The sequence below is a fragment of the Barbatula barbatula genome, assembly GCF_947034865.1.
Source record: "Barbatula barbatula genome assembly, chromosome: 5".
Taxonomy (NCBI): Eukaryota; Metazoa; Chordata; class Actinopteri; order Cypriniformes; family Nemacheilidae; genus Barbatula; species Barbatula barbatula.
This window is the reverse complement of record NC_136769.1, coordinates 2,423,895-2,437,543: the sequence shown is the minus strand read 5'-3', so window position 1 is coordinate 2,437,543 and position 13,649 is coordinate 2,423,895. Positions and strand designations below refer to the sequence as shown.

Below are 13,649 nucleotides of genomic sequence, written 5' to 3'. Positions count from 1 at the left end.
ATGAAATAGTACTTCGATGTAACTTTTAGTGAATCAGGCTGTTACCTGCAACATTTTATTTACGCACTTTAGCTGAAGATGTTGGTAAACCCAAAAGTGAAGACTGCATTATAGCTCTGTCTCTTGTGTTACCAAGGCAACATGTAACGTGTTTGTGTTAACCTTTAACAAATGTCCGTTATCAGCTCTGTGGTAGAAAATGAAACCATTTATGTCATGGATAGGAGTCCAGACTTTGAGAAGGGCTGGTTTAGAGGAACGATATCGCCATAAAGTCTAACGTATCTATATTGCTGGTAAGTAGACAAAGAGCCTTTTTAACGGATGTCACTTTATTATAAAATTCAAATAGAATTTTGCAACATGTAGTGATTCTGTGGCACTACTCATTCATCTCTGTGATATCCATAAATTAAAAAGACAGTAGTGTAGTCAATAGATGTTCGTTTTCGTTCTTCACAGATTTTTCTTCACAAACAGTACATTACTGTGAAACTGTAACTTGAAGTACAGTCGCCATACAAAGCAGAATGTTAAAATATCCTCAAAGTCAATTCCAAGAGAATCTACTGCTGAGAATGTGACAATATAAGCCAAACACACTGAAACATGTTCTTTGTCTTTTTAAAACTTGCACTTGTTATACATTCACAGAACTATTATCATATTTTTGAGAACTTACTTTCACTTTCACATAGTGTCACTGTCTAACTCTCATGTCACATGATTTCAAAGAATGCTGAACATGTACACGCCTTATCCTATAAATAGAGACGGCTGTTGTGGGAAGACGTCCATACTTCGGTTTAACTCTGACACCGTAACTGAATCATCAACATTGTATGCGAGTATGTTTTGTGTAAAGTACAATTTGAAAGTGTTTTTAATATTAATACATCCACAGACAGTTAATTTTCTGTGGATATGAACTTGTTTTTAACTTGTCTTTGGAAGCAGTGGATGAAAGCAGAATAGCATTGTGGATACAGACATTTTTTGCCTTTATATAATGATCATAAAATCTATGTTCTTTCATACAAAGGTGAAACATTTGGTGCCTATTTACAGAACTGTTAAAGTTGTGAATATAATGAAATGACCATTTTCTTCACAGTTCTAACAAGAGCAGAAGTAAAGACAACATGGGTAAGAACGGTGGGCAATTAAGTCCAATCCAAATCCCTCAATGTGTGCTGGACACATCCTGCATCTCTTTATTGCCATATAAAGCAATTATTTATATCCTATAATTGTAGCAAGAGAATATATTTACACAGTATCCTCTTGCCAGTTGATGCACATTACCTGCTGAAATAACATTTGTACAATAACCATTTTCTAATTCCTCTCAATAGATAAATGCCCACAAAAACAGTCAAACAAAAGAGAGATGTACACCGCAACAGCGACCCAAGAAAAACACTGGGTAAGTGCTTAAACCACACATTTCAAGTATTTGCTGTGTTTATTAAAGCAATGTCTATTTTATCTCTTCATTTATCTTACTTTAGTTTTCATGGTAAAGGTGCTGAACACACAAACCTTAATCATAGGGACGATCAATAAACATCCAACACAGGTTCACCTTTAATAAAACCGAATCAGAATTCAACCGATGCAGCGATGATGTAATTCAGTTCAATTCAAATGTATTTACAGGTGCTCTTAAAATGATTCATACCTTAGCTGAATATGACCAAAGTCTGCATTATTACAGGGATACTTCACCCAGAAATTTAAATTCTGTCATCATTTACACCAAATCTGTATAAATGTCTTTGTTCAGATGAAAACAGAGAAATATATGTGGAAGAATGCTTATAACCAAACAGATCTTGCCATAGTAGAATTGTGTTGAACACAAAAGTTCTGTGGCACTTTTAACTATCATTGCATTTTTTCCTTCTATGGGAGTCAATGTGGGGCGAAATCTGTCTGGTCAAGTATCCCTTTAAGCGTTCTGATCTTTTGTTTAAAAATGTACAAAATCTAACTTTTTTATTAGAGAATGAGAGATTTAAATGTGTGCTGGAAATCATGAAATAAATGTTTTTCTCTAATACACATTTCTCATCATCTATCAAACCATTTTATTCAAAACCTTTTGCATCCTTCTTTTTGCCAATAACACAGCTCATTTGAATGCTTGATTCTGATTGGCCAGTCTCAACATTCCAAGGGTTCCATCCATCCATCCTTCCATCCATCTTCTTCCGCTTTTCCGCTGCCGGGTCACGAGGGCAGCAGTCTAAGCAGAGATGCCCAGACATCTCTCACCCTAGACACTTCCTCTAGCTCTTCCGGGGGGACACCGAGGCGTTCCCAGGCCAGCCGGGAGACATAGTCTCTCCAGCGAGTCCTCGGTCTTCTCCGGGGGCTCCTCCCTGTCGGACGGGCCCGGAATACCTCCCTCTCAATGTGGAGGAGCAGTGGCTCTACTCTGAGCTCTTCCCGGGTTACCGAGCTACTCACCCTATCTCTAAGGGATCACCCAGCCACCCTGCAGAGGAAGCTCATTTCGGCCGCCTGTATCCGGGATTTTGTCCTTTCGGTGTCCCCCATAGGTGAGAGTAGGAACGTAGATTGACCGGTAAATCGAGAGCTTCGCCTTGCGGCTCAGCTCCTTCTTCACCACGACAGACCGGTACATCGACCGCATTACTGCAGAAACTGCACCGATCCGTCTGTCAATCTCCCGTTCCATCCACCCTTCTCATCCCAAAGGCACTGTCCCCAACCGCCACGCGATGCTGCAGAGGCGTGTCAGCCAAGACAGCCCCACAACATCCAGAGACTTGAGGTACTCAGGGCAGATCTCATCCACCCCCGGAGCCTTGCCACCGAGGAGTTTCTTGACTACCTCAGTGACTTCCCCTTGGGTGATGGACGAGTCCGTCCCTGAGTCCTCAGCCTCTGCTTTCTCAATGGAAGACGTAACGGCGGGATTGAGGAGATCCTTGAACTACACCTTACACCGTCCGACGACATCCCCAGTTGAGGTCAACAGCTGCCCACCTCCACTGTAAACAGCATTGGTAGGGCACTGTTACTCTCTCCTGAGGCGCCGGACAGTTTGAAGAACCTCTTCGAGGCCAGTCGATAGTCCTTCTCCATGGCCTCACCAAACTCCTCCCAGGCCAGGAGTTTTTGCCCCCACAACCAACCGGGCAGCAATCCGCTTGGCCTGCCCGTACCCTTCAGCTTCCTCAGGAGTCCCACAAGCCAACCAGGCCCGATAGGACTCCTTCTTCAGCTTGACGGCATCCCTTACTTTCGGTGTCCACCACAGGGTTCAGGGGTTGCCGCCTCGGCAGCCACCGGAGACCTTACGGCCACAGCTCCTAGTGGCTGCTTCGACAATGTAGGTGAAGAACATGGTCCAATGTCTCCAGCCACCCTCTGGATCAGGTTGAAGCTCTGTCGGAGGTGGGAGTTAAAGATCTCTCTGACAGGAGACTCGGGCAGACATTCCCAGCAGACCCCTACAGTACACTTGGGTCTGCCGAGTCTGTCCGGCTTCCTCTCCCGCCATCAGATCCAACTCAGCACCAGGTGGTGATCAGATGAAACGAACACAAAGTCGATCATCCACCTGCGGCCTAGGGTGTCCTGGTGCCACGTGCACTGATGGACACCCTTATGCTTGAACATGGTGTTCGTTATAGACAAACTGTGACTAGCACAGAAGTCCATTCTAAACTTAAAAAGGTTTAATCTGATATCAGATTTGGATCGGTATCGGCCGATATTTGTAATTTCAGTATCGGAATCGGATCGGCAGAGAAAAACTGGTATCGGTGCATCCCTAATCAGGACCTGACGCAAAGCGAATTACCTAAAATAAGAAAACCCATTTGTTTGGCCATGCATTTAGGACCTGGGCACCTACCATCTGCACTTTTATTTCAATTTTCTGTTTCATTCAGTTGTATTCCTTTTATTCACATTTAAAAATATATATATTTTAAATTCTTAAGTATATTTCATTTAAAACCATTTACCAGAGAGAGGAGGAGGAAGGAAGGTGGCTGCCTGCTCCTTATCATTTATCAATGCTGTTTTTATTATCATTATCATTTTATAAAATGAATAGATTCATAAGAGGGTTAGAATATAATTAAATGTTTAATTAAGACAGCAACTGCAGCAGCAACATCCCTGGCAGCCCCCTCAACAAAAGCTATTCCATGTAAGTTTTGCCAGCACACAGTGTTTTAAAGCATATTGCCTACAATCTTACAATACACGTTTATTTAGAATAGTGACCATGTCCTACACAGTTTACAGCTGTTATTCTGTATAACAGCGAGAAAATCTTAAAGGGACAGTTCACCCGAAAATGAAAATGATATCTCACCCTCAGATTGTTTCAATCCTGTATAAATTTCTTTGTTCTGCTAAACACAAAGGAAGATATTTGGAAGAATGGCAGTAACCGAACAGATCTCATCCCCATTGACTCCCATTGTATTTATCCTACTTTCTACGGAATAAGACCTCTTAGAGCGGGCGGGTGGCCGACAAGTGCAGCTAGAAATCACAAGGAGACAATCATCAGGGTGTATAGATCTCGATTAAAAAGTGATTTTGTTTTGCACTAACTATAGGCCAATGGGTATCATATTTTGTTTATAATTTGAGTGAGAGACTTCGCAATTAATGCATTTAATTAACTTTTCTCTGACTTTTTCTGTACTTTGTTTCCATTTAAATGTTAAAACAAGTTTGTTTGCTGATAAGATGAATAAAAATAACGGATAACATTTTTGAAAAGCCTAGGCTACATTTTTAATTTAGAAGGATCCATCGGGTTTGGATGAAAGTTATTCTAAGCAGATGAGAGAGTGAACGTGAATTTTAAATGGGAGGAAAAACAGTCCTGTAGCAGACATAAAGTCCTACTTCCTGTATTCTGTGTTATTGTGAAAAATTTAAGATTTTACATTTCTTTAGTTATACAAGGCAAATTGGTTAAATGGAAATGAATCGAACAGATTTGCATTTAATATTGCTTTTTTGTGTAATTTGACGAACTTCCGGAGTAAAAACTTCCAACTTCTGGTTACATCTGAATACAGATACAAATAATTTTGAAGATGTTTCAAATTCAGATACAAATACTGGCTTCACTGCGCACCCCTATTCCTAACATAACCCCTTAGTGTCTGACCACCACCCATGGCTACGATGGAGGGTCATTTTTAAGTTTTACTTTGCGTATTGATAATAAATCTGCATCCACTAATTATTATAAACGGTTATAAATAAACGGCTCAAAGTTTATCACTATTGTTTTTTTTGAGGGCTCATTTATGCTAACCTGCTTTGAGCACCTGTGATCTCAAAAGTACAAAATTCATCGTTAATCGAGTAACTTTATTTTGCTCACAAAATACCACCCCCAATAGGACAAAAATTGTGAGTCTTATTCTTTTCTGTTTGAAAAGTAGGATTGTTGTTATGATGAATTCCATTGAAATTGACAATTGCAATTGATTATATCTTTTGCTTTAACCCATGCATTAGCCAATCATTCAAAGCTATTGCTATTCGCTTCTCTCCTCATATCAACCAATCGGAAATAGGCTTCTCTGACAAAATACATGGACAGTTATTTTTGAATGCCACATAAACGAGAACTATTTTATCACATTTGTTACCAGAGAAAAAAAACTATGCAGAAATGTACATAGTCATTACGCTTTCAGTGCTTTTTTTTGTTCCAAGGAGGTAGGCTGTCACAATCTTGGAAGGAGAACCCAAGTGCAGGCAGCCAAAAACAGGGATGAAGGGGTTAACAAAAGCTTTAATGACAATAAACACAAAACAAAAACCCACAAGGGGGTAAAACAAGAATAGATAAATAATAACAACAACAGGACACGGACTAACTAGACTGAACAAAATAAAATACTAAGACTAGACTAGACTAGACTAGACTAGACTAGACTAGACTAGACTAGACTAATTTACTAGGTAACAATAATTCAAGATACGAGTAATCCAACAAACAGGTAGCGCATGGGGCAAGGCATACAAAGGCAAACAACTTACAATGACCGAGCACAGGACAATGAACACGAGGATGTTTTATAGGGAGACAGACAAAGGATAATTAACAAGGGTCAGGTGTGGGTACTGAAACACTAATGGGAAGGCTAACGAGACAAAAGGGCGGGAAACACTGACGAGACACGAGAAAGAACATGGCAAGTCTAAATTTCATAAAGCCATGCCTTTCTCACACAAAACCTAAGGCTATGCCATGACTCCGCTGCAAGACCAAGAATAAACATGACATGATAGCGGAGTCATGACATAGGCCTTGTATAATTTGAAATCATTACAAAATTTGAAGAGTTCACAAAGGGCTTTCTTTTATACATATGGTACCTTGCTAACACAATATTCATGTATTGTTCTCTACTTTCCAAATTATTATTCTCAAAATTATCATTCATATAATTTGATATTGCGTTTAGACAGTCTATGGGGTTTATATGTCAAACAATTGACCCTCTTTCAAGACATTTCAAGATACATTTTATCAATATAGGATAAAAATAACAAAAACCTTTATAATAATGTGAGGTGTCAAACTGTCCTGGAAAGAGTTCAATAAAATTAACATATAGGAAGTGCTAGAGAAAGAATTAAATGAAATCTAAAAATCTTAAAAAATTAGTCAGTTGTTGTCAATGTTGTTTATATTTCGAGTGGAATTCTTGATCTATTTAATGTCAAGTCAAGTCAACTTTATTTATATAGCGCTTTTCAATAGTCACCGTCAATAGTCAAGCAGTATTATTGGTTGTTATGTATGGCCTTTTTGGTCCAATAACTTCTGTTTTATCCGAGTTCAGTTATAAAAAATTGTTTCTCATCCAGTTTTTATATCGACTATGCATTCATTATTCGATGGAATTGCTGTGTTTCATCAGGCTTCGAGGAAATATAAAGTAGCGTATCATCAGCATAACAGTGAAAGCTAACTCTGTGTTGCTTTATATATCTCCTAGAGGTAATATGTTTAACGTGAAGAGCATAGGGCCTAAGACTGAGCCCTGTGGTACACCGTACTGAACTTGCAATTTGCGTGACACCTTAGTGTTTATTGCTACATATTGAAAACGGCCGTGTAAATAAGATCTAAACCATTTCAAAGCTATTCCCTTAATGCCGACATAATTTTCGAGTCTATGTAGGAGCGTGCTGTGGTCAATGGTGTTGAATGCAGCAGTAAGATCTAACAGTACCAATAAGGAGAAACAACCTCGGTCAGACGCTAAAAGTAGATAATTTGTAACTCTGATCAAAGCAGTCTCTCTACTGTGATGTGCTCTAAATCCAGACTGGAAATCTTCATTGATGTCATTCCTTTGGAAGGAAGGAACATAATTGAGTTGAGGCAAATTTTTCCAGTACTAGAGATATGAGAGGTACATTCGATACAGGTCTGTAGTTAACATGTTTTCTATGGTCAAGTTTTTTTTTTTGACAAGGGGCCTTATAAGCCAAGGTGGTTTAGGCACATGTCCTAATGTCAGAGATGAGTTAATAATGCTAAGAAGAGGATCTATAATTTCTGGGAGCATCTCTTTCAGTAGATTTGTAGGTATAGGGACTAGCATGCACGTTGCTGATTTAGATGATCTAATGATTTTAGATAGAATATAATAGCAATTTCCTCTTAGGGGCGCTGTAGTTAGTTGTTTGTTAGGCGGGTTTCCCTTCTGGTGGCATAGTTATATTTTTTTCTATAATATCTTGGATTTATGAAGTAATGTCTATGTTGAATGTTGAAATATCCTAATTTAATTAAAAATCTTAAAACAAAACAACTTTCAAACTTGACAATGTCTCCAGTCTTACAGTGCATGACTTGATTGAGCATGTGATGAAAATTATAATTGATTAACTGTCAAATCATCTAAAATACTATGAAAGAGAAGAAATATGTTAATGAGTTTCGCAAAAGCCTTTTACTCTGATGATCGGTTAAAGTCCAATGAGTTGATTATTATTCATGGTATTACAAATCTAATTAGGTGTCATTCTTACTAAATATGGCATACTATTCTTTCATTCTCTAAAATCACAGATTAACGTTAATGAAATATATTTTTTAGCAGGAAGATAGGAAGGACACTGGAACACCAAGAGTCGAAGCGGATCAACATTTACAGCAGAAAGAGACTGAAACAACTGAGCTTCTCTTTCAAAGGCTTCAACTTAAATCCAGGGACAACAATCTGACAGCTTCAGATGTTCTTCAGATAACATCGCATTCACTACAATCCCATGAGTCTTGTGTTGAGCAGGACCTGGTCAAGAATTATCTTCAGAAACTACTGATGATGAACTACAGAGCAAGAAACATTAAAACTAAAGAAACCAAAACACAGCATCACACACAAACAGAGGTCAGCGACATGAAAAAACCCAAGGGTGGTATTTTCAAAGAAATGTCTTCATCTAATGCAGCAACAAGTAAATCAGACTCTATTCACCCGATGGATGTTCAGATGGCCGTGTTTCACCATGCTGACAGTTTCCTTAAGCAGATGATGGTCACTAAACTCTCTCAGTGTCAGTTTGCTCTTCCTCTGCTTGTTCCTGATCCATTCACACAACACATTGAGTTTCCTCTCTGGACATTCAGACAGATCAACAAGAGCTGGAAGATCAAACCTACTGACAATAAAATCATCAGTAAAGTCCAGTCAGTGTGCAAAGCAGAAACTCCAATGGTGTCGTTCTTCAGGTTTGGTTCTGTGTCTTCATCTAAATCTCAGCTGATGAACAGTCTGATCAATGAGAGACACAACACGTTCTTCCACAGAAACTGTCCAGGGAGCAGTAGAACCAGACTACTGATGGAAGGAGTGGTGGAGATCGCCTGGTACTGTCCATCTGGAAAACACACAGATACATTTACTGACTGTGTTGCCTTCTGTAATCTTCATGGTGATGCAGGAGACCATGAGAAACAGCTGAAGATTCTCACTGAAATGTCTTCAGTCAATGTTGTTCTTCTACAACATCTTGACAGTGAGGACAGAAACGCAACAAAGATAGAAGAGCTGTACAATGACAAAAAGCCTCTTATTTGTATTCTTACTGATGACGAATCTGCTGCAAGTGAGACGAGAAAAGGAAAATACAAAATTGGTCTGAAAGACAGAAATCAATCAGATGTCTCTGAAGAAATCATAAGAGCTGTAAATAATTGTCTATCAGCTTCAGTGTTCAGACTTGAAGACGTGTCCAAACACTCAGATATCAGAGTAGATGAGGAAAATGAGGAAAACTGCAGGAGAGGAAGAGAAGCAGCACAAGAGATGATGAGTTTACTGAAGAAAAAACCTTTGACAGAAATCAAAGAATCATTTCTGCCCTGTCAGGGGAAACTGTGGCATCAGTGGTGTCAGAATAACAAAGAGCTTCATCGACCTCAAGGAAATCTAACAGAAATAGAAATAAGTGAAAAACAAACAAACATAAAGAAGATTCGCGAGTTGCAACTCAAATCGTCCATTAGTAAGTTTATAAAGTCCTTCATAATACAAATGACCTCACGTGATGGAAAAACATTGTTTTTTATCAAATGGCTTAGAATCCTCTTGGATTAATTCGCCTCAGCTGATCTTTCTGACCTACAACTCAAGTATGACAAAAAGTGGTCAGAAGTCGTAAAACTAAAAGAAAAAAATAAACAGGAGCAACTCCAAGCTGAACAAACAGAACTTGATAATAAACAGGAACAACTCCAAGATGAACAAACAGAACTTGAGAGAATATCTGCAGATCTTCAAGCAGCAACCTTTGGCCTGGAGCACATCATGAGAGAGATCAGTCAGATCTATGAATCATGTTCAACTGTAGAGGAGAACAAAACAGATCTTCAGTGTAACTTCTCTTCTCTCCCGAGTCTTGCAGCAGAGATGATGATGTCTGGATTTCCACTGGAGCTGATGGATGGAGATGCTGCTCATGTTCCTGTCAAGTGGGTTTCTGCTGTTCTAGATAAACTCATCCTGAAACTGGGAGATAAGAGAGTGTTTGTGCTGTCAATCTTAGGGATTCAGAGCTCTGGGAAATCCACCATGTTGAATGCCATGTTTGGACTTGAGTTTGCAGTCAGTGCCGGCCGCTGCACCAGAGGAGCTTTCATGCAGCTGATCAGAGTCTCAGAGGAGATGAAACATCAGATGATGTTTGATTATGTTCTGGTTGTTGATACTGAGGGGCTTCGGGCTTCAGAACTGGCTGGAAGATCTACAAGACATCACGATAATGAACTGGCCACATTTGTTGTCGGAATTGGAAATCTGACTTTTTTTTTTTATTATTTTTTTTTTAATTTATTTATTTATTTATTTAAAAGGGACAATGCATACGAATGAACATAGCTTTACAGCAATGTACATATGCCAAAATTAGCCCCCAGGCTATTTTACATTTGTAGTCCCTATGCGAAGTCATCAAACAATACCTAGGAAACACAGCTATAACATATAATTTAAACATGATTTGACTAAATTTAAACACACACACTTAACAGCAACGTATAGGAAATGACACAATTAGTAAACAGGACATCCAATATGGCATACTCATACATGACTGATACACACATATACACATACATAGTAGAGTGCTACTTAAAGTGCAGTGAGTGTGTTATCCATTTCTTGAAGTGCAAATTAGTGGCTGAAAAATGCTGAATTTAGTTTGTTGTACATACATAAAATTACCCTAAGTAGTACAGTGAATCGTATCCATTTATCTAAATTACACCAAGTATTATTAATGAGCACATGTTTGATTTGTTATAAGCCAATGTTTAAGTTGGTTCTTAAAACTGGGGAAGGTCGGGCTTTCTCTCACAGAAATCGGTAGTTGGTTCCAGATCTCTGTCCCCTTAATCGATAGTACATATTGGCCATATGCTGTATGTCTGCGAGGCACCACACAGTCCCCTCTCGTACAAGCCCTAGTTACACTTCTGCCTCCGTCTGTTGTTTTCGCTTTAATGTAGGCACTTAGTGGGGGTGGGGCAAGACCATGCAATGACTTGTATACAGCACCGGCATATTTAAATTTTAAGAAATTTGCAAAGCTTAATAGGTTATATTTTTGTAATATATGACAATGGTGATAAGAGGGTGGTTTCCGGTCAAAAATTTTTAGCGCTTGTTTGAAAAGAGACTCCGTTTTTTTGAGTATTGTGGCGCTTGTAAGTGACCAGTTTGTGAAACCATATTCCAGATGAGAGAGGATCATAGAGTGAAGAAACATTTTGGCTGCTGTATATGACAGAGATGGTCTAATGAATTTAAAATTAGCAAGATTAAATTTAACAGTTTTTGATAGATTTTTTATATGATTTTTAAAAGACAGTGTTGGATCTAGTATAATGCCAAGGTATTTGAATTCGTATACTAACTGTAGTTCTTCTCGGTTTAAAAATCAACCGAGATCAATTGATCAACATCTTTGGAGAAAACCCGTCTGAGATGCAGGATATTCTTCAGATTGTTGTTCAGGCCGTTCTGAGGATGAAGAAGGTACATTTGTCTCCCAGCTGTGTGTTTGTTCATCAGAATGTTTCAGACATCACAGCCGGAGAGAAAAACATGGAGGGAAAGAGACGACTGCAGAAGACACTGGATGAGATGACAAAACTCGCTGCTAAAGATGAAGTCTGTGATGCTGAATGCTTCAGTGATGTCATTGCATTTGATGTACGTCACGATGTGAAGTATTTTGCTCAACTGTGGGAGGGAAGCCCACCAATGGCACCACCAAACCCAAACTACTGTGAGAATATTCAAGAACTAAAAGAGACTATTATTTCAAAAGCCTCCAAATCAAATGGAATAATACTCACAAACCTACAAAAGAGAATTGAAGATCTCTGGGAAGCTTTACTGAATGAACGATTTGTGTTCAGCTTCAGAAATTCTCTGGAGATTTCAGCGTACTTGAGACTGGAGACAGAATACAGCAAGTGGACGTGGACTCTTCGCAATGCAATGCTGGAAATTGAGAACAAACTGCACATCCAATTAGAAAATGAAACAATTCATGAGATTGATGAAAGTTTTATTAAAAGAGAACTGAAGCAAAAAAGTGAAGAAGTGAATAAATCCGTATCAGAGTTCTTTGAGAAAGACACAGACAAAGATATCCTGATTCAGTGGAAAGCTTCATTTGAAATAAAAATCAAAGAGCTTCAGGAAAACATTGTGAGAGAAACAAAAAGAAAGTTAAATGAGATTCTTCAGCAGCGAGACCTGAAGAAAAAGATTGATGCTCAGAGGACACAACATGAAAACACTCTCTTAGAAAAGAGCAAAGAACTTGCCTTACAACACAAAGACAAAACAAATGATGAAGAAACTCTGAAGAAAGAGTTTGATGTGTTCTGGGGAGAGTGTGTGAAGAAGATCACCACAGATTCTCCTGCAATCAAAGACATCGACATACTGAAAGATGTGAAAATACTCCTCAGTGACATCCATAAAAGTGTCCATCATGACACCTGGTACAACATCAGGGATATTTTCAGTGTCAGTGTTCAGCTCAAGATGAATCAGAACATTGATCTCCTGCAGAAGAAGATCACGACAGCAGCACATGAATCTACTCAACATGTTCAACTGAACAGAGGAAATATTGATGTGTGGTTGAAGTTTTTCACACAGAAGCTCTCAGATGTTCTGATATTCTCTGTGAAGGACTTCAGTGGAGTCAAACATGATGATGTTGATGATTTCAAACTTCTAGAAGAAATGATTAGTTATGAACTTGCTCCGCTATTGTCTGACATCCGAAAAGAGTTCAGCACGGGTTCATTTGATGAAAAACTGGATCTCAGCAACAGACCCATATGAGATTCTGATCGATCACTTCTGTCAGTGCTGTTGGGTTCAGTGTCCGTTCTGTTATGCCATCTGCACCAACACAATACCAAAACATAATGGAGATCACAGTGTTCCTTTCCATCGAGTTAGGGCAGTTAATGGGGCACGTTACAGGGGCACGAAACAATTTGCTCTTCATATATGCACAACAGCAGTAGCAGGACATAGATCTTTTTATCCAAATGAATCTGATCTGTTAGTTCTCTACAGAGAATACAGAAAAGCAGGAGGAGTTTTCACTAAGTGGAGGATCACACCTGATCTCTCTGAACTGCCCTACTGGAAGTGGTTTGTGTACAGATTCCAGAAAGATCTGGAAAGACATTATAATCAAACATTCCATGATCGTGATGAGATTCCAGATGAATGGAAGAAAATCACAAAACAGGAAGCTATCGAGAGTTTAGATAAAAACATGTAATGAAATAAAAACGGCCGTTTGATTCACAAAACACTTTCTCTTCCGAGCTACTCACATAAACCTCATCAAAGAAGCAGTTTGGATAACAAAATAAATAAAAATAAATATATAAAGAGGGTTAATTATGGTTTGGATGTAATTGTTTTGTTCCACAAACAATCTGTGACCTGTTGAATTTAGACGGATGTTAAAGATGATTTATGATAAGGAAAATATATGCATACAAATCCACAGAACACACACAAAAACGCAATTTAAACAACTTTTTTCTTTGACATTAAGCCACAAAAACAATGTTC

The 13,649-nt window shown here is 38.7% G+C and overlaps 1 pseudogene across 1 annotated transcript; it reads left to right on the top strand.

Annotated features, from left to right (window-relative positions):
- Positions 1–792: 792 nt before the first annotated feature.
- LOC306893860 (interferon-induced very large GTPase 1-like) lies at positions 793–13,474 on the top strand (annotated as a pseudogene). Its single transcript, XR_013788357.1, has 4 exons — positions 793–1,146; positions 1,356–1,426; positions 8,130–10,332; positions 11,482–13,474. The product of XR_013788357.1 is annotated as an interferon-induced very large GTPase 1-like (transcript).
- Positions 13,475–13,649: the final 175 nt, after the last annotated feature.